The sequence below is a fragment of the Myotis daubentonii genome, chromosome X, assembly GCF_963259705.1.
Source record: "Myotis daubentonii chromosome X, mMyoDau2.1, whole genome shotgun sequence".
Taxonomy (NCBI): domain Eukaryota; kingdom Metazoa; phylum Chordata; class Mammalia; order Chiroptera; family Vespertilionidae; genus Myotis; species Myotis daubentonii.
The window spans coordinates 9,003,135-9,022,624 of NC_081861.1; positions in this window are offsets into that span (position 1 = coordinate 9,003,135).

A 19,490-nucleotide genomic window follows, 5' to 3' on the forward strand; every position below is an offset into this window, starting at 1 on the left:
ATTGTACTTTACATAGTATGTCACCAGATGGCAGTGTAGGAGATCCAATCCCATGTCCCCTCACAAAGATCAATAGTTTGCCAACTCTGCTGGAACAAACCAGCTCTGGAGGAGCACTGGAGTACACTAAGAAAGTTCAGCAACACAGTGGAACAAAACATATGAGAATAACCACATAAAAAGGAAGGAAAACAGGTTCATTTTGCCCGCATCATTCCATCCCCAAAGCCAGCCTTGTTCATCACTAAGAGCAAGCATGTCAAACTCAAAGGCTAACATGGGCCAAATAAACAAGGTTTAAGTTTATGTGGCCGCAAAAAAACCAAAAGCTTCAATTTTCATAGAAACGTAGGTTTATTTCGATAGACATATGCTGAATACAAAGGGCTGAAATAAATGAGTCATCATTAACATAAAATAATAGAACACTTTAATAAAAATTAATATTTTTTCTTAAACATTTACTTACTAGACACTGAATAACTGCACAAATTAATAAGCGAAATGCAAATAAACCTATTTTTCTTGTTCTCTGAAAGCTAAATATTTCCTGTTGCGCACACCAAACAAGTCAGTACAAGACTAGTGACGTGGCCATCGGCTGCTAAAATATTCGCTGCTGGTATTAGTGGAGAGAAATGGTGCGCCTGTGCATAAGGCACATAAGGGAAATGAATACAACAGGATTATAGTAATCAGTCATTAGCGAACGTTGTAGTTCGTTATTAATAATTATGTATAAAGGACATTGTAAGAATCAAGTTACGAAATTTTTATTAAAACGTGTCTTACATGCCGTTATATTGGCTGGGCCGCACAAATATTCGTTGTGGGCTGCATGTGGCCCGCGGGCCGCGAGTTTGACATGCTTGACTAAGAGGGAACTTCCCAGCTAGAAATAGTTTCCCTGGTGAGAAAAGAGAAAATGAAGTGAGTGAAAAGATTCCCCCGCTTTTCGGTGCACTGCAAGTAGAACCATATTTGGTTTTACTCCACCCAGAGACTGACAAAGCTGAGATATATAGAGGTGGCTAGAAACAAAGAAGAAAAGCAGAGGCTACCAGTTTCAGCCATGTATTGAGAATGACCTTGGTTTCCAGTGACCAGCTCTGCAGAAGACCCTTCCAGCTGCTTTCACCACTGAAGAAACCAATGGCCAGCACAGCTGCCACAGACCTGCCAATCAAGAATACTATAGCCACCAAAGTTGTTCTTCAGAAATGAAGGCGTGATCAAGACTTACCCACACAAGCAAAAGCTGTGGTGATTCATCACCACTAGACCTGCCTTATAAGAAATTCTGAAAGGTGTTATTCAAGCTGAAGTAAAAGGGTGTTAACTAATAGCATGAAGACATGAAAATATATAATACATTGGTAAAATAAGTATACAGTCAAATTCTGAATACTCTAAGACTGTAATGTGGTGGTATTATAAGGGTGAAAGGAAAACAGTGGATAGAGCGTCCACCTGCAAACAGAAGGGTCTGGGTTCAATTCCAGTCAAGGGCATGTACCTCAGTTGCAGGCTCCTCCCCAGTCCCCGCCCCCCCCTTGCAGGAAGCAACCAATCAATGTGTTTCTCACATTGGTGTTTTTCTCGGTCTTTCCCTCTATCTTCCACTCTCTCTAAAAATCAATGGAAAAATATCCTCAGATGAGGATTAAAAACAATGTTATGACATCTCTATCATAACAATTTGTTAATAGATTCACAATTTAAATACATTATCATAAGATGTTTAAGCCTTAGTAGAACCACAAAGCAAAAACCTACAGTACGTACAGACAAGATAAAGAGAAATAAAACAGCATAACTATGGAAAACCATTAATTCTCAAAGGATGACAGCAAGAAAAGGACAAAGGAATCAAAAACAGCTAAAACAATTAATAAGGTGGCAATAGTAAGTCCTTATGTATCAATAATTACTTCAAAAATGAATGGATTAAATGCCCCAAACAAAATAGAGAGGCTGAATAGAAAAACAAAACCCTAAAAATAAATCCAAGTTTATTCTACCTACAAGAGACTCAGTTCATCTGCAAGGACACACATACACTCAAAGTTAAGACACAGAAAAATATATTTTACAAAATGGAACTCAAAATAGGGCAGGGGTAGCTATGCTGTCATCAGACAAAATAGACTTTAATCCAAAACCTTTAACAACAAACACAATCATTATATGTGGATAGAAAAATGATTCTATGGAAAGTAACCTCACAGGGTAATCTGATCATAAATTCCTAACTGGGCATGTCATTGTGGCTAGTCAAATCCTAGGCAGACAACTTCTTTAGTAAAAGGGTTATCGTTGCGTTAAGAATGCCCTGTCCATTGCTTCTGTGCATCTAGGATAATATACCTTTGAAATGCCTTTTTCAGACATTTCCTAATGTGTGGCCACCCTTTCAGACCCTTCCTTTTAAAGCACGAAGAAGCATAATCAAGAGAGCAAATAATCTTCCTATCCTGTCATCTAATCCCTGCCTTACTTTCTCCCACCTTCATGCAAACTTCCTTATGTTCCTGCCGTAATTTCAAATGCATTAAAGAAACTACAAACTGTTAATTCTTTGAAGCATTCTTCTCAGTCTGTTGAGATTTTGCTTTGAGGTATATCCTCTGCTTGACTCAAACTCATAAATTTTCTACAAGTTTGGACATTTCTCTTTTTAAAATATTTTTATTGATTTCAGAGAGAAAAAGAGAGGGAAAGGGAGATAGAAACATCCATGGTGGGAGAGAATCATTGATCGGCTGCCTCCTGCACGCCCCCTACTAGGGATCGAGCCCACAACCCAGGCATGTGCCCTCTACTGGAATCAAACACAGGACAGCCTGCAGGCTGATGCTCTATCCACTGAGCAAAACCAGCCAGGGCTGGACATTTTTGATGTTAACATTTACTTGGCATAGTACAACAGGATTCTGAAGCCCACCCAGACCATTCTATGGACCTGGTGCTACGTACCAGCAGGAGACTACTGTTCCCCTGACTCCCCACTTTGCATCAAGTGAACTTGGGTGAGACTTTCCCTGGAATCCCAAACCGACCTGCTTTAGGTAGAGGTTCCTGGCTTTGTTGGAGCTGTTCCTATGCAGCTGCTCAGAATTTTTACTTTTGAAAATAGGCTCAAAAGAAAAATTAAATTTAACATGGGAGATTGTGCCTCTGAGGTCAGTGAGCCCCACAGCAGTCAGTCTCCTTTTCATACTCCAGCCAGTTTTATCTACAAAAAATATGGAACCTCAACTTGCAAGTATCTACAGAAATGGGGAGATTTAACTAAAAGTGATAGCAGCTTGGGATGGCTGGAATGGATCTCTTTTGATACCTCTAAGTTAAACTTTCTGCATGCTCAATTGGAAAAAGCAGGCTCGAAAACTGAACTGAATGAATGGAACACTTACCTTGATTGGAAAATAGAAGCTTCTAAAATAAGCACAGATAAACTCTCTTCTCCTCAGGCAATTAATGAGACACTTTTAGAGCCTGTGTCTGAACTAAAGAAGCCATCCAAAATTGCTCAATGCCGGACATACCACTTCCTTTCTCCAGCTGCCCCACTACTTCACGTGCTCCCTTTTCAAGACTTGCCCTCCCTTTCGCTTTCACTTCTTCTCTGCACCTCCTATACCACCGCTCTCAAGTGACTTAGGGAAAACTAAGAGTATAAAGCTAGACCAAAACTAGCCTAGAAGAACCAGAAATTATGGCAGCTCCCTTTAGAGAATAGCCAGTCTCAAGATGAGGGGAACTGGCAATAACTTACTGTCATTGGACTAAAGCAGAATTAAGAAATCTAAAGATGCTCCTGATTCTCTCCATGACCCTGTTGGTTTCACAAGTGAATTTGACTTAGTTGTTAGAATACATGGTCATGGCTGTTCTCACATGTTCCGACTAATATACCTATTGGTTTCTGAAAGCAAAACAGCAGAATGGCTAGGTAAGGGCCGATAGAAAACTCCTATAGAGGGCATTTATTTATTTATTTATTTATTTATTTATTTATTTATTTGTTTATTTTGTTAATCCTCACCCAAGGATATTTTTCCATTGATTTTTAGAGGCAGTGGAAGAAAGGGGGAGAGACACAGAGAGAAAAACATCGATTGGTTGCTTCCTGCACGTAGCCCAACCCATGCCAGGGATTGAGCCTGCAACCCAGGGACGTGCCCTCAAACCCGGGACCATTCAGTCCAAGGGCTGACACTCTATCCACTGAGCCAAACCAGCTAGGGCTAGGGAGTATTTTTAAACAAGAGAAACAGACTGGGAAAATACAGGGAATTAACCCTCCCTGAGATTACCCCCTCGGAAAAAAAAAATAGACCAGACAAAATCCAGCAATGTAGATGAAAACCTGATGAAACCAGATATGCTTTCTTTGAACGTTTTGAAAATCTTTCAAACTGTATTCAGAATTGTCTCCAGAGAGTTTTAAGACTAATTAAAATGATCCAAAGCTCAATTCAGCATTTCTGGAAAGACTAGGAGTTTGTAGTTCTGATTAAACAAAATGAATTAAATTGGACAACCACACATGCTGATAAACTAGCAACTCTGACTGGACAATTATTTAAAGCTATTCAAAAAGAAGAAAAGGATAAAGCTACTAAAATTATGAATTTACAGCTCCAGCAACTAAGCAATCATATCAGACCTCCCTGAAGGGGAGACCAGGGGAAAGCAGGGACTGCTTTTACTCTGGAAAGCCTGGCCTGTGTGGCTCAGTTGGTTGGGCGTCATCTCGTGCACAGCGCGTGTTCCTGCTTTGATTCCTGGTCAGGGTGCGCGCAGCTGATTGATGTTTCGCTCTCACATTGATGTTTCTCTCTCTCCCTCTCCCTTCCTCCCTCTCTAAAAATCAACAAAAATCTTCTTTTTAAAGGGTTGTAAAAAGATGAAATGGAATTTAGTAAATGAAAGGAAACAGGAGCAAGCATAGGATTGCTCTGAGGATTGCAAGAGGGCATTTCCCCCTCTTTTTACCAATACTTAAGGGGAAATGAAAATCACCATAAAAGGGAAAACTAAGAAGGCCTTTGTGGATACTTTGTCTTTACCTAATATTCACCAATATCCTTTAAATCTTGATGCACCAGCTGAAATTAAGCTCATTATACAAGATTACTTATACAAGATTCCTCCATCCCCAGCAGGCGGCACGCAGGAGGCAGCCAATCGATGTTAATGTTTCTCTCTCACCAATGTTTCTATCCCTCCCCCTCTCCCTTCCTCTCTCTCTAAAATCAATAAAAACAGAAAAAAGGGGGCACTTATGATTCCATGTATGAGCCCCTGCAATTCTCCTATTCTTCCAGTAAAGAAACTTAATGGTAAAAGATGGAGATTTGTACAGGAAGTCAGAGCTATAAGTAAAATAGCTATTCCCAGACATTCTGTAGTTCCGTACCCTATTATCAGCCATTCCTGAGGACTGCCAATTATTTTTCAGTAATGCGTTTATGTAGGGCCTTTTTTCAGAATTTCTGTAGAAAAAGAAAGATAATACCTCCTTACCTTCACCTGGGAAGATCACTAATTTACTTGGACTTAAAGCCCAGGGATATACAGAGTTCCACCTATTTCTTTCAAATACTAAAGGCTGATTTAAATGATGTTGATTTTCCCAGAGGTTCCAATTTATTCCAATATGTGTGTGATTTACTTTTATGCTTTAACACATTAATAGACTTCCCAAAGGACACAATTTACCCATTACAACAGCTAGCCATAAAAGGACATGAGGTCTCAAAGGACACGCTTTAATTCTGTTTGCCCCAAGTAAAATACTTTAGTCATCTTATATCTAAAGATAGGCTGCTAATTAACCATGAAATACTCAGAGGAATCTTCTCCTTTCCTCTTCCAAGAACAAGAAGTAACTTAGAGGTTTTGTGGGGTTGACTGGATACGCTTGCAACTAGGTTCCAAATTTTTCATTAATGGCGCAACCTCTATATGGCTTGTTAAAATCAGATCAACCTGATTTAATCCAATGGAATCCTGAAGTGAAACAAGCCATAGAATCTCTACAGGAAGAATGCTTTAAAGTTTTTGCTTTTGGACACCTTAATCATAAATTTCCTTTCTTTCTTTTCATACATGAAAATAAATGAAATGCTTTAGGAGTCCTAAGTCAGAAATATAGACCTATGGGATATTAAAGCCAATAATTAGACTCGGTAGCAAAGGCTTTTCCCTCCTGTATGAGAGTCATCTCTACTACAGCCATGTTTTGCAAACAAACAGGAGATAGTTATGGGTTCTCCTTTAACCATTTATGTTCCTCATTTTGTTGAATCTTTGCTAAACTCTTAGGATACTCAGCATTACTCAGTCAGCCAACTGTTTTCTTATGAAGTACTCCTGCTTTCTGCACATAAAATTACTGTAGCTTGATGTAACAGTCTTAACCCAGCAACTTTACTACCTTTATTAAAGATTGAAGACAGCCATGATTGCATTTTACTTACTGAACACTGTATTTAATCCTCACCCAAGGATATGTTTTATTGGAGAGAGAGAGAGAGAGAGAGAGAGAGAGAGAGAGAGAGACATTGATGTGAGAGAGAAACATCAATCAGTTGCCTTTCATATGCACCCTGAGCAGGGATCAAACCCACAACCTAGGTATGTGGCCTGATTGGGAATTGAATCCATAACCATTTTGGTGTATGCGACAATGCTCTAGCCAGGGCATTGAAAAAATGCTCCCCCACTCCTTTTTATTGAATTTAGTGGTTTCAGGTGTACAATTCTACAACACATCATCTCTACACTGTATTGTGTGTTCACTACCCCAAGTCAAGTCTCTGTCCATCACCATTTATCCCCCCTTTATCTTCTCCACCTACCTTCACTCCCCCTCTCCCTGGCAATCACCACACTGTTGTCCATGCCCATCATTTTTTCCCTCTTTTTTGCTTAATCCCTCCATTCCTTCCCCCCCCCCCCCCACACACACACACAGCTGTCAGCCTGCTCTCTATGGGTCTGTCACTAGTTGCTTGTTAGTTCATTTTTACTGAACACTTCCTTTTTTAAAAAAGAAAGTATTATTTATTCTATTATTTTTATCTATGTATATAAAAGCCTAAGCAACAATCCAACTGTTTGACCGTCCAAGCGTTCGAATGGCCGGCCAGTAGCTATGACGCACCCTGACCACCAGGGGGCAGATGCTCAATGCAGGAGCTGCAGAGCTGTGGTGACTTGGCAGCTGTGGTTCTTGGGTGACACACCCTGGGGAGGGAGCCTGATTCCAGGGTGTATCACCTGAGAACCGCCCTCTTGCAATCCTGGACCCCTTGGGGGATGTTGGAGATCTGGTTTCAGCCTGCCGGAGGGACCCCACTCACTCTGCAGACACCCTTCGAGCTGTGGTGCCACCTCAGGTGCAGCCAGCCGAGGAGGGACCACTGAAGGTTGGCTCCAGGGTGTGTCTGGCCCATCTTGCCCAGTCCCACCCTGCTGGCCAGTTTCTAATTAACTTCCTTTCAATGTGCACAAATCCGTGCACTGGGGCATTAGTTTAAAATATATTTTTATTGATTTCAAAGAGGAAGGGAGAAGGAGAGAGAGATAGAAACCTCAATGATGAGAGAGAATCATTGATTGGCTGCTTCCTGCATGCTCCCTACCGGGGATTGAATCCAAAACCTGGGCTTGTGGCCAGACTGGGAATCGAACCATGACCTTCTGGTTCATAGGTTGACGCTCAACCATTGGGCCACACTGGCTAGGCTACTGAACACTTTCTTGTTTGAATGATTTACAGGAAACTCTTATTGACTTAATTTGGTTTACAGATGGATCTTAAAGACTAACAGGGACATTACAGAGCTGAATTTGCAGTAACTTCCATTGTGGATTTAACTGACAGATTTTATTTACCTGAAATAAAATATGCCCGGCAAATCCAATTAATTGTTTTAACTCGAGCTTGTCAATTGATCAAAGATCCAATAGCCAATATTTACACCAATCATCTCTATGCCTCTGGTGTAACTCATGAATTTAGGAATGCTAAGGAAGCGATGAGGCTTCTTAACTTTCTAGGGGCAGTCTATAAAAATAAAAACAGGTTGCAGAATTATTAGATGCCCTACAGCAATTGAGAAAATTGCAAATATCAATATTTCAGGACATTCTAAAACTACCACCGTGGAAGCCAAAGGAAATCATTTAGCTGATGCTGCAGCAAAACAAGCAGCAATAAGCAATCGAATTATCCAGACATGAGAATGTTCTTTGCTCCCTGTTAAATTAATAAGATTCTTTTTTTTTTCAATTCCAAAGACAGCTACAGAAGAGTGAAAGGAGATATGGCAAAGAATATATACATTACTATGTTCATAGCAGTGTTATTTACAATAGCTAAAACCTGGAAACAGCGCAAGTGTCCATCAGTAGATGAGTGGATAAAAAAGCTGTGTACGGCCCTAACCGGTTTGGCTCAGTGGATAGAGCGTCGGCCTGCGGACTCAAGGGTCCCAGGTTCGATTCCGGTCAAGGGCATGTACCTTGGTTGCAGGCGCATCCCTAGTCGGGAGTGTGCAGGAGGCAGCTGATCGATGTTTCTCTCTCATCGATGTTTCTGGCTCTCTATCCCCTTCTCTTCCTCTTTGTAAAAAATCAATAAAATATATTAAAAAAAAAAAAAAAAGCTGTGTACGCCGGTTTGGCTTAGTAGATAAAGTGTAAGCCTGCGGACTGAAGTGTCCTTGGTTTGATTGAGTGAAAGGCGTGTGTGTACCTTGGTTGCAGGCTCCTCCCCGGCCCACGTCCTGGTCAGGGCGCATGCAGGAGGCAACCAATCGATGTGTTTCTCTCACATAAATATTTCTCTCTGTCTTTCCTTCTCTCTTCCACTCTCTCTGAAAATTAATGGAAAAATATCTGCGGGTGAGGATTTAAAAAAAAAGCTGTATACATTTACACAATGGAATACTATGCAACTGTGAAAAAAAGGATTTCTTACCCTTTGAGACACCATGGATGGACCTGGGGATTATTATGCTAAGCAAAATAAGCCAGTCAGAGAAAGACAAGTGTCAGATTATCTCACTCATATGTGGAATCTAATGAACAAAATAAACTGATGAACAACATAGATCCAGAGGCATGGATATGTGGAACAGACTGACAGATCTCAGAGGGGAGGGGTAGGGAGGCAGGAAGAGATTAACCAAAGAACTTATATGCATAGACCATGCACACATAATGTGGTGAAGGCCTGGGGTGAGGCCAGGACTAGGTGAAGGGGGGCAAAGGGGGAGTCATGGGGGACATCTGTAATACGGTCAACAATAAAAATAACACTTTACATTTACTAACATAAAAACACCTCATAAGATTGTATAATAAATAAGCTTTACTGTATGTGCATTCTTAAAAAATTTGTGCTGCAAGAAACTGTATTTCTGGAAATTACTTTGTTCATAAATTTACCAACCTAAGGAATACTGGTTTAATAGACAATTCACAATTGCTTATGAAGAGACCAACATTCTGCCACCCTGATGCTGCTTTTTCAAGAATTGATTTAAAGCTGTTTATTTAGAAAAAAGACTCAGATAGAACATTTGACCACCCCACCCCTTTTATAATCAAAAAGATTCAGACAGAGAAACTTGTTTCAGAAGGGGCATCTTAGGATGCAGCCTTTGCCTAATTACCTATAAGGGGATTAATTGCCTATACTTCAACATGTACATGAATTAACACATTGGGGTTCATGGAGTAAACAATATTATAAGAAAACCTCTCCTACTGTAACTCACAAAGTATATACCAGATGTTCTCTCTGTCCAAAATAGAATTTTAGAAAACCACCTCATGAATTTCAGGGATACAAATATGTTAGCTATAATTTGTATGTTCTCTCATTGGGTTGAGGCATTCTCTTGCAGGAGAGCAGCAGCCTTAATGGTAGGTAAATTTTTATTGGAAAAAAATAATTCCCAGTTTGGGAATTCCCTCTGAGTTACATAGACTGAGGCAAATAATGCAATTCATTTTTTAATATTTTTATTTATTTCATAGAGGAAGGGAGAGGGAGGGATAGAAACATCAATGATGAGAGAGAATCATTGATTGGCTGCATGTCCCCCACTGGGGATCAAGCCTGCAACCCAGGCATGTGCCCTTGACTGGAATTGAACCCGGGACCCTTTAGTCCACAGGCCAAAGCTCTATCTACTGAGCCAAACCAGCTATGGCTAATGCAATTCATTTTAACATATGGCCTATTCTACAGCATTTGCATTGTTCTTGTCACCCCTAGTCCTTGATTGGTGGAATTTACAAATGGTACAATTAAAAATTAACTAGTGTCACTCCAATAAATTCAATTAATAAAAACATTCATCACGCCCTAGCCGGTTTGGCTCCGGGGATAGAGCGTGAGTCTGCAAACTGAAGGGTCCCAGGTTCGGTTCCGGACAAGGGCACATGCCTGGGTTGTAGACTCAATCCCCAGTAGGGGGCGTGCAGGAGGCAGCCGATCCATGATTCTCTCTCATCATTGATGTTTCTATCTCTCTATCCTTCTCCCTTCCTCTATGAAATCAATAAAAATATATTTTTTAAAAAAACCATTCATCACCATGCATTTTACAGATTTTTTTTCCTTGTGATGAGAATTTTAAAGATCTGCTCTCTTAGCTATTTTCAAATATATAATACAGTATTATTAACTATTGTTCTCATGATGTACATCATATCCCCATGACTTCTTTATTTTAAGTTGGGAAGTTTGTACCTTTAGACTCACTTCACCTGTTTTGCCTACCATCAACCCCTACTTCTGGCCCCCATCCAATCTGTTCTCTGTATATATGAGCAGAACAGCACATTCTATTCTGATAAGGATCTTGAAACTGGTCAAGTGATGGTCTCATGTGCGTCATCTTGGCCTTCATTGTCCTGGTTCTATGGTTAAAGGTCAGCAAATCTCCTGGAACTGGGATGACTAAAGGTTGGCGTCTGTATCTTTTGAAGTTAGTTCCTAGGATTCTTATACAAACATGCTGTTTATCTACAAGCTACATATTACAGTCAGCATTTACAGTAACAACGTGTAAAGAATGGTGGAGTGGGTTATAATTCCCCACTGTTAGAATTTGAGGCTAAACACCTTTTTTAGATGAGGAATGTGAAACCATGGGTTAACCCCTTTAAGTTAAAAAAAGATTCCACATATAACTGAGATCATATAGTTTTTTGTCTTTCTTTGTGTGACTTATTTCAATTAGCATAATGTCCTCAAGGTCCATTCATGTTGCAAATGGCAAGATTTTATTCTTTTTATGGCTAAATAATATTCTGTTGTATGTGTATAATATATAAACATGTTATTTACCTATTGTGCACACTTAGGTTGTTTCTTTATCTTTGGTATTGTAAACAATGTAAATAATGCTAAATAAATGAAAAAGAATACTAAAATGACCATTGGGGTGCATACATTTTTCAAGTTAAGTGTTTTTATTTTCTTTTGATAAATACTCAGAACTGGAATTGCTGGATTATATGGTAGTATCATTTTTTTTTTTTGAAGAACTTTCACAGTGTTTTCCATAGTGGCTGAACCAATTTACATTCCAACCAATAATTCGTAAGGGTTCCCTTTTTTCCACATCATAACCAGCACTTGTTAGTTCTTGTCTTTTTTATAATAGCCATTCTAATAGATAGGAGGTGCTGTCTCTTTGTAGTTTTGATTTGCATTCTCTAATGATTAGTGATGTTGATCATCTTTTCTTGCACCTATTGGCCATCTGCTTGTCTTCTTTGGAAAAAAAAAATGTCTATTCAGATCCTCTGTCCATTTCGTTGTCAGGAACAAGACAAGGATGTCCACTTTTACCACTAGTATTCAACATAGTACTGAAAGTCCTTGCCACAGCAATCAGATAAGAAAAAGAAATAAAAGGCATCCTAATATGAAAAGAAGTAAAACTGGCACTATTTGCAGATGACACAATACTAAATATAGAAAACCCTAAAGAATACACCCAAAATAAACGAATTCATAAAAGAAATCAGAAAAACAGCAGTATACACAATTAATATATAGAAATTGGTCATGGAGGAGAAACCAAGATGGCGGCACAGGTAAACACCGGAGTTTGCTGCCTCGAACAACCACTTCAAAAATACAACTAAAAGACGGAACAGACATCATCCAGAACCACAGGAAGGCTGGCTGAGTGGAAATTCTACAACTAGAAGGAAAGAGAAAAGCATACTGAGACTCAGAGGAGGCACAGTATGGAAGTAAAATACTAAGGTGCGGAGGTGCATGTGGAGAGGGCTGGCGGCTGAGGGCGTGGTTGTCGTTTTCAATTGGGAGGGAGTCTCAGGCTCTGAGCTCCAGTTCCAGGCGAGTCTCTAGGGACCCAGACTCACATGGGAGAAGCGGGACAGTCTGGCATCAGTCAGAACTCAAAGGCAGCTTTCTCTCCGAGGGGCTTGCAGCGATTACCTGGACACTGAGAAGCAGAGCCTCTGAGGGCAAGACTGAGAGCAGCCATAACTGCTAGCCCAGCCCTGTTGATCCTGTGGGACCCACCCCGCCCAAGCCCTGCAGGGAGGCTTTTGCTGGATAGCCTCAGGCAAAGGCTAGATTAGCACCTCCCTAGAGATCCAGGAGCCAGGAAAGAATGAGGTCAAAGTGGGACCATCCAGTTTGCAGCTCCATGGAACCATAAAGGACACACTCAGGGGGCAGACTGAGTGAGCACCAAAGCCCCATTGAAGCAAGTCTCGCCCCAGAGGGGTGTCTCCAGCACAGAAGTTCTCCCACTTCAGACACAGCTGATTCTCATAGCCAATTGGCCTGGAGGCCAATTCCTCCCAGTGATACCTACAACAATCAAGGCTTAACTACAACAAGACTGTGCACAAAGACCACAAGGGGGTGCACCAAGAGTGTCCTCCTCAGGTAATTGGGGAGGCTGAGCCACTGGGCCCTAGAGGACACTCAGCACAGAAAACCACTTTATCAACACAGGGAACCATAAAAAATGCGGAGACAAAGAAAAAGGACACAAATGACAGAAATGGAGGAAAGCAAACTACTGGATATGGAGTTCAAAACCACACTTTTAAGGTTTTTTAAGAATTTTCTAGAAACTGCCGATAAACTTAATGAGATCTACAAGAAATCTAATGAGACCCTTCGAGGTTGTGATAAAGGACCAACTAGAAATTAAGCATACACTGACTGAAATAAAGTATATTATTCAGACTCCCAACAGCAGACTAGAGGATTGCAAGAATCAAGTCAACGATTTGAAATACAAAGAAGCAAAAAACACCCAACCGGAAAAGAAAAATGAAAAAAGAATCCAAAACTACAAAGATAGTGTAAGGAGCCTCTGGGACAGCTTTAAGCGTACCAACATCAGAATTATAGGGGTGCCAGAAGATGAGAGAGAGCAAGATATTGAAAACCTATTTGAAGAAATCATGACAGAAAACTTCCCCTACCTGGTGAAAAAAATAGACTTACAAGTCCAGGAAGCGCAGAGAACCCCAAACAAAAGGAATCCAAAGAGGACCACACCAAGACACATCATAATTAAAATGCCAAGAGCAAAAGACAAAGAGAGAATCTTAGAAACAGCAAGAGAAAGAAACTCAGTTACCTACAAGGGAATACCCATACGACTGTCAGCTGATTTCTCAACAGAAACTTTGCAGGCCAGAAGGGAGTGGCAAGAAATATTCAAAGTGATGAATGCCAAGAGCCTACAACCAAGATTACTTTATCCAGCAAAGCTATCATTCAGAATTGAAAGTCAGATAAAGAGCTTCACAGATAAGAAAAAGCTAAAGGAGTTCATCACCACCAAACCAGTATTATATGAAATGCTGAAAGGTATCCTTTAAGAAGAGGAAGAAGAAGAAAAAGGTAAAGATACAAATTATGAACAACAAATACACATCTATCAACAAGTGAATCTGAAAATCAAGTGAATAATCTGATGAACAGAATGAACTGGCGATTATAATAGAATCAGGGGCATAGAAAGGGAATGGACTGGCTATACTTGGGGGGGAAAGGGGTGAGGGGGATGCGGGAAGAGACTGGACAAAAATCGTGCACCTATGGATGAGGACAGTGGATGGGGAGTGAGGGAGGAGGGTGGGGTGGGAACTGGGTGGAGGGGAGTTATGGGGGAAAAAAAGAGGAACAACTGTAATAATCTGAACAATAAAGATTTAATTAATAAAAAAATAAAAATAAATAAATAAATTAAAGGGAAAAAAAAGAAATTGGTCATGTTCCTGTACACTAATAATGAAGAATCAAAAGAAAACAATCCCATTCACAATTGCATCAAAAAAGAATAAAATGTCTAGGAATAAACTTAACTAAGAAGGTAAAAGACCTCTACTCTGATCAACAAATCAACAATCGACAAGTGTTGGAGAGGATGTGGAGAAAAAGGAACCCTCGTGCACTGCTGGTGGGAATGCAGACTGGTGCAGCCACTGTGGAGAACAGTATGGAGTTTCCTCAAAAAACTAAAAATGGAACTCCCATTTGACCCAGTGATCCCACTTCTAGGAATATATCCCAAGAAACCAGAAACACCAATTAGAAAGGATATATGCATCCCTATGTTCATAGCAGCACAATTCACCATAGCTAAGATCTGGAAACAGCCTAAATGCCCATCAGCAGATGAGTGGATTAAAAAACTGGGACATCTACACAATGGAATACTACACTGCGGTAAAAAAGAAGGAGTTCTTACCATTTGCAATGGCATGGATGGAACTGGAGAGCATTATGCTAAGTGAAATAAGCCAGGCAGTGAAAGAAAAATACCACATGATCTCACTCATTTGTGGAATATAATGAACAACATAAACTGATGAACAAAAACAGGTCCAGAGACAGACCGTCAATCAGGCCGTCAAACCTCAGAGGGAAGGTAGGGGAGGGTGGGGGTAAGGGGGAGAGATCTGCCAAAGGACTTATATGCTAGCATATAGGTCTAACCAATGGACACAGACAATAGGGGGGTGAGGGCATGAGTGGGGGGGATGGGGGGTATTGTGGGGATAAGGACACATATGTAATAACTTAATCAATAAAAAAATACTGTGTCAAAAAAATGAAATTGAAGACACAAATAAATGGAAGGATACACCATGCTCACATAGGAGGGAGGGATTTATATTGTTAAAGTGATCATATTACCCAAAGCAATTTACAGATTCAATGCAATTCTTATCAAAGTACCAATATCGCCCTGACCAGTTTGGCTTTGTGGCTAGAGCATCAGCCTGTGGACTGAAGAGTCTCAGGTTCAATTCTGGTCAAGGGCATGTACCTTGGTTGCGGGCACATCCCCCGTAGGATGCAGCTGATCGATGTTTCTCTCTCATGGATGTTTCTAACTCTCTATCCCTCTCCCTTCCTCTCTGTAAAAAATCAATAAAATATGTTTTTTTTAAATACCAATATCATTCTTCTCAGAACTAAAACAAATAATACTGAAATTTATATGGAACCAGAAAAGACCCCAAATAGCCAAAGCAATCTTGAGAAAAAGAACAAAGTTGGAGATATCATCCTCCCTGATTTCAAACTATACTACAAAGTTATAATAATCAAAACAGTATGGTGCCGGCACAAAAATAGACACATAGATCAATGGAACAAAACAGGACACATAAATAAATCCTCACTTATATCTTTCAACATTTTGAACATGCTATTCCATTCTTTCTTGAACTGTAGAGTTTTAGCTGAGTTATCCAGTGATTGCCTATTGGGGGATTCCTTTGTAGATTGTATTTCTTTCCCTGCCTGTCTTTAACAGTATTTCTTTTTTTTAAAACAACTCAAATTTATTCTATTACAGTTTTAGAAGTCAGCAGACACAACTGAGTCAGCAAGGCTGCATTCCTTCTGATGGCTCTAGGAGATAATTTGTTTCCTTACCTTTTCTAACTTTTAGAAGCCACCTGCATTCCTAGGTTTAAGGCCCCTTCTTCTATCTTCAAAGCCAGCAGTGTAACATCTTCAAATCTCTCACTCTTGTTTCACCGTCACTCTCTTCCTCTCTCTGACTCTATTACCATCATCAAATCTCCTTTTCTGACTGATCTTCCTGCTTTGTGATTACATTGGCCCCATCTGAATAATCCAGAACAATCTCCCCATCTCAAGATAGCTAATAACATCTGTAAAGTCTCTTTTGCTATCTAAGATACCATAATCACAAGTTTTGGGAATTAGGACATGGATATATTGGGGGGAGGGGGGCATTATTCTGCCAAACAGAGTACCTGTGCTCTATGTCTCCTTATGTGAACTTCAGTAATATTTTTCTATATTATTTATTTTTAATTAAATTTAGAGGTAACATTGGTTAATAGCAATATATAATTTTCAGGTGCACAGCAGTATAATTTGATACCTTTATACTCTATAGCAGTGGTTCTCAACCTTCCTAATGACGCGACCCTTTCATACAGTCCCTCATGTTGTCGTGACACCCAACCATAAAATTATTTTCGTTGCTACTTCATAACTGTAATTTTGCTACTTTTATGAATCGTCATGTAAATATCTGATCTGCAGGATGTATTTTCATTGTTACACATTGAACATAATTAAAGCATAGTGATTAATCACAAAAACAATATGTAATTATATATGTGTTTTCTGATGGTCTTAGGTGACCCCTGTGAAAGGGTTGTTCGACCCCCAAAGGGGTCGCGACCCACAGGTTGAGAACTGCTGCTCTATAACATGTTGACCAACATAAGCCTAGTTTCCTTCTTTACCATATTTTTTTATTTATTGTTGACACTATTACAGATGTCCCTCATCCCCCCCCCCCAACTTTAGCCACCTCCACCCAGCCCCTACACCTCCTCCTTCTGGCCATCACCACACTGTTGTCTGTGTCTATATATTTTATACTTTTTAGCAATTCACCCTCCTCCACCCCTTCTCTCTGGTAACCACCATTATGTTGTCAGTGGCTATGAGTTTGTTTTTGTTTGCTTTGTTAGTTTTTGTTACTTTTTTGCTTTTTACTCCACATATGAGTGAAAACATACATTTTTTTGTCCTTTTCCACCTGTTTTATTTCACTTAGCATAATACTCTCAGGATCCATCCATATAGTCACAAATGGCTTAATTTCCTAGATCAGTGTTTTTCAATCAGTATTGATGATGATGTTAAGAATCACCTGGGATGTTTAGTACTCATAGAGCTGTTTCAGGTTTCCCCACTTGCCTACCAAGATATTTTGATTCATTGACTCTAAGGCAGTGGTTCTCAACCTTGGCCGCACATTAGAATCACCTGGGAATCTTTTTTAAATCCTGATTTCTGGGCCTCATCCTCCGGAAATTCTGTTTCTTTGTTATGGGGTGGGGCCACAACATTAGTAACACAGAAACAGAATTTCCGGGGGATGAGGCCCAGAAATCAGGATTTTCAAAAGATTCCCAGGTGACTCTAATGTGTGGCCAAGGTTGAGAACCACTGATCTAAGGTGAGGCTAGCAATTTATGTTTTAGGAAGTGCCCCAGGTAAATTTATTATCAGGTAAGTTAAGGAAATAATGATTCTGTCCTCACACAATTGCCACTTACAACTTAGTGATTCTCAATGTGGGGGGTCCCAGGACCAGCAGCATCAGTCTCCTGTGAGAACTGGTTAGAAATGTATATCCTTGGACCCACCCTAGACCTGCTGAATCACAGTATCTGTTGGTGGGCCCCAGCAATCTGTACTTTAACAAGTTGTCCAGGTGATTCTAATTCGTGCTAAAGTTTGAGAACGATTATATTTTTAAAACCTTTTTAAAATTGATTTTAGAGAGGAAGGGAGAAGGAGAGAGAGATGGAAACATCAATGATGAGAGAGAATCATTGATCAGTGGCCTCCTGCATGCCCCCTACTGGGGATCAAACCCACAACCTGGGCATGTGCCCAGACCAGGAATCAAACCCGGGACCCTTCAGTCCACAGGCCAACGCTCTAGCCACTGAGCCAAACCAGCTAGGGCAAGAGCTATTATATTAAACAAAGTCCAATTCTAGCCAACAACAAACAGTTTAACCCCAGAACTTCCAGGCACAAGATGATATAAGGTGAAGTGGCCTGGTAAAGCGCTCCATCTCCCAAGAAGTATATTCACCAAAGATATGTCTGGCTGACCAGAGGACTTACTTTGGTAAGAGCAGGGAGTCCTTGTCTAACAGGTTATGATATTCTCTTAACCAGAAACTATATTTTTTCTACTTCCTCCCTTTTTAAAATGGTAGTTTTCCCCTGGTCATTTCTCCCCAATTGCATATTGGGTATGTTGGGGTGAAGGGTCGTTTATAATTTAACTGCAGGTGACAAGACTGCTAGGATGATGGATCTGAAGATGGCTGCATATCAACTAGAGATCTAAATGCTAAAATGCAGTAACTGGGTAAGACTAGGTTTTTCCCCTTTGAAAACATAAATTCACTACATGTAGGTGTGGGCATTTTTCAAAGTAGATACGTGGGAAGAAAGGTGTCCCTGGATGCTTGCTACCCAAAATAAGAAGCAATACTAGACATTTGTGATTGGTTCATGGCATTCACTCCTCATGCCCTTGATTTTACTAGGAATCCATTTGGTTCGAGGGAGATACATCTTAGGATTCGGGAATGGAACACATGCCCTGGCTAAGCGATTCAGTGCATTGCATTTAATCCACCAGACGTCAGTGACTGGTCCAGATATGTGACCTAAGCCATTTAAGAATGCATCACAGCACACAGGTTATTTATTTTTGTCTAGACTGGAACTGCGGTAGCTTGGAACTGCTGGTCCAATTTTGCTACCATTGAGGAAAGGAAAACTGAGAATGAAATTGACATATAGAGTAGGGAAAACCCTAAATAATCACACTGAGCCTGAGCCTCAATCAAACTATTCCTGAAGCCCACCTAACCCCTGGATTATTTTAGTTACATGAATTAATGATGTTTGGTAACTGTTTAAACCTGTTTAAAATAGGTTTCCTGTTACATGCAGTAAAGCATTATATTAGAAAAGGCAAATAAAAACTATAAATTTGCATATGACAGTATATGTGAGTGCAAGTTGGAATAAAAAATATTGTTCATTTTTGGGTTACTTATTATATTACCTTAACTTTTTCCCACAGCTTCAATTTATAGTTGAGTTCCCCTTTAACTTACCTCAATAAAAATATACAGGCCTCTTTCAAGGAGTTCCTTCCACAGAATCCATCATGTTCACATACATTTCACTTTCTACTAGTTAGAAAAATTTGCCAGGTAGAAATGGTGGGTTTTCAGGGACGTGTAAGTTTTCATTAAACCAGATTCGGGTTTGGAGGTTTGAATTAGCCACACCTCCTTCCCCTCTAGATTCTAAATCAACTAAAAATTACACACAGATCACCAGCCTGGTGTGGCTCAGTGGTTGA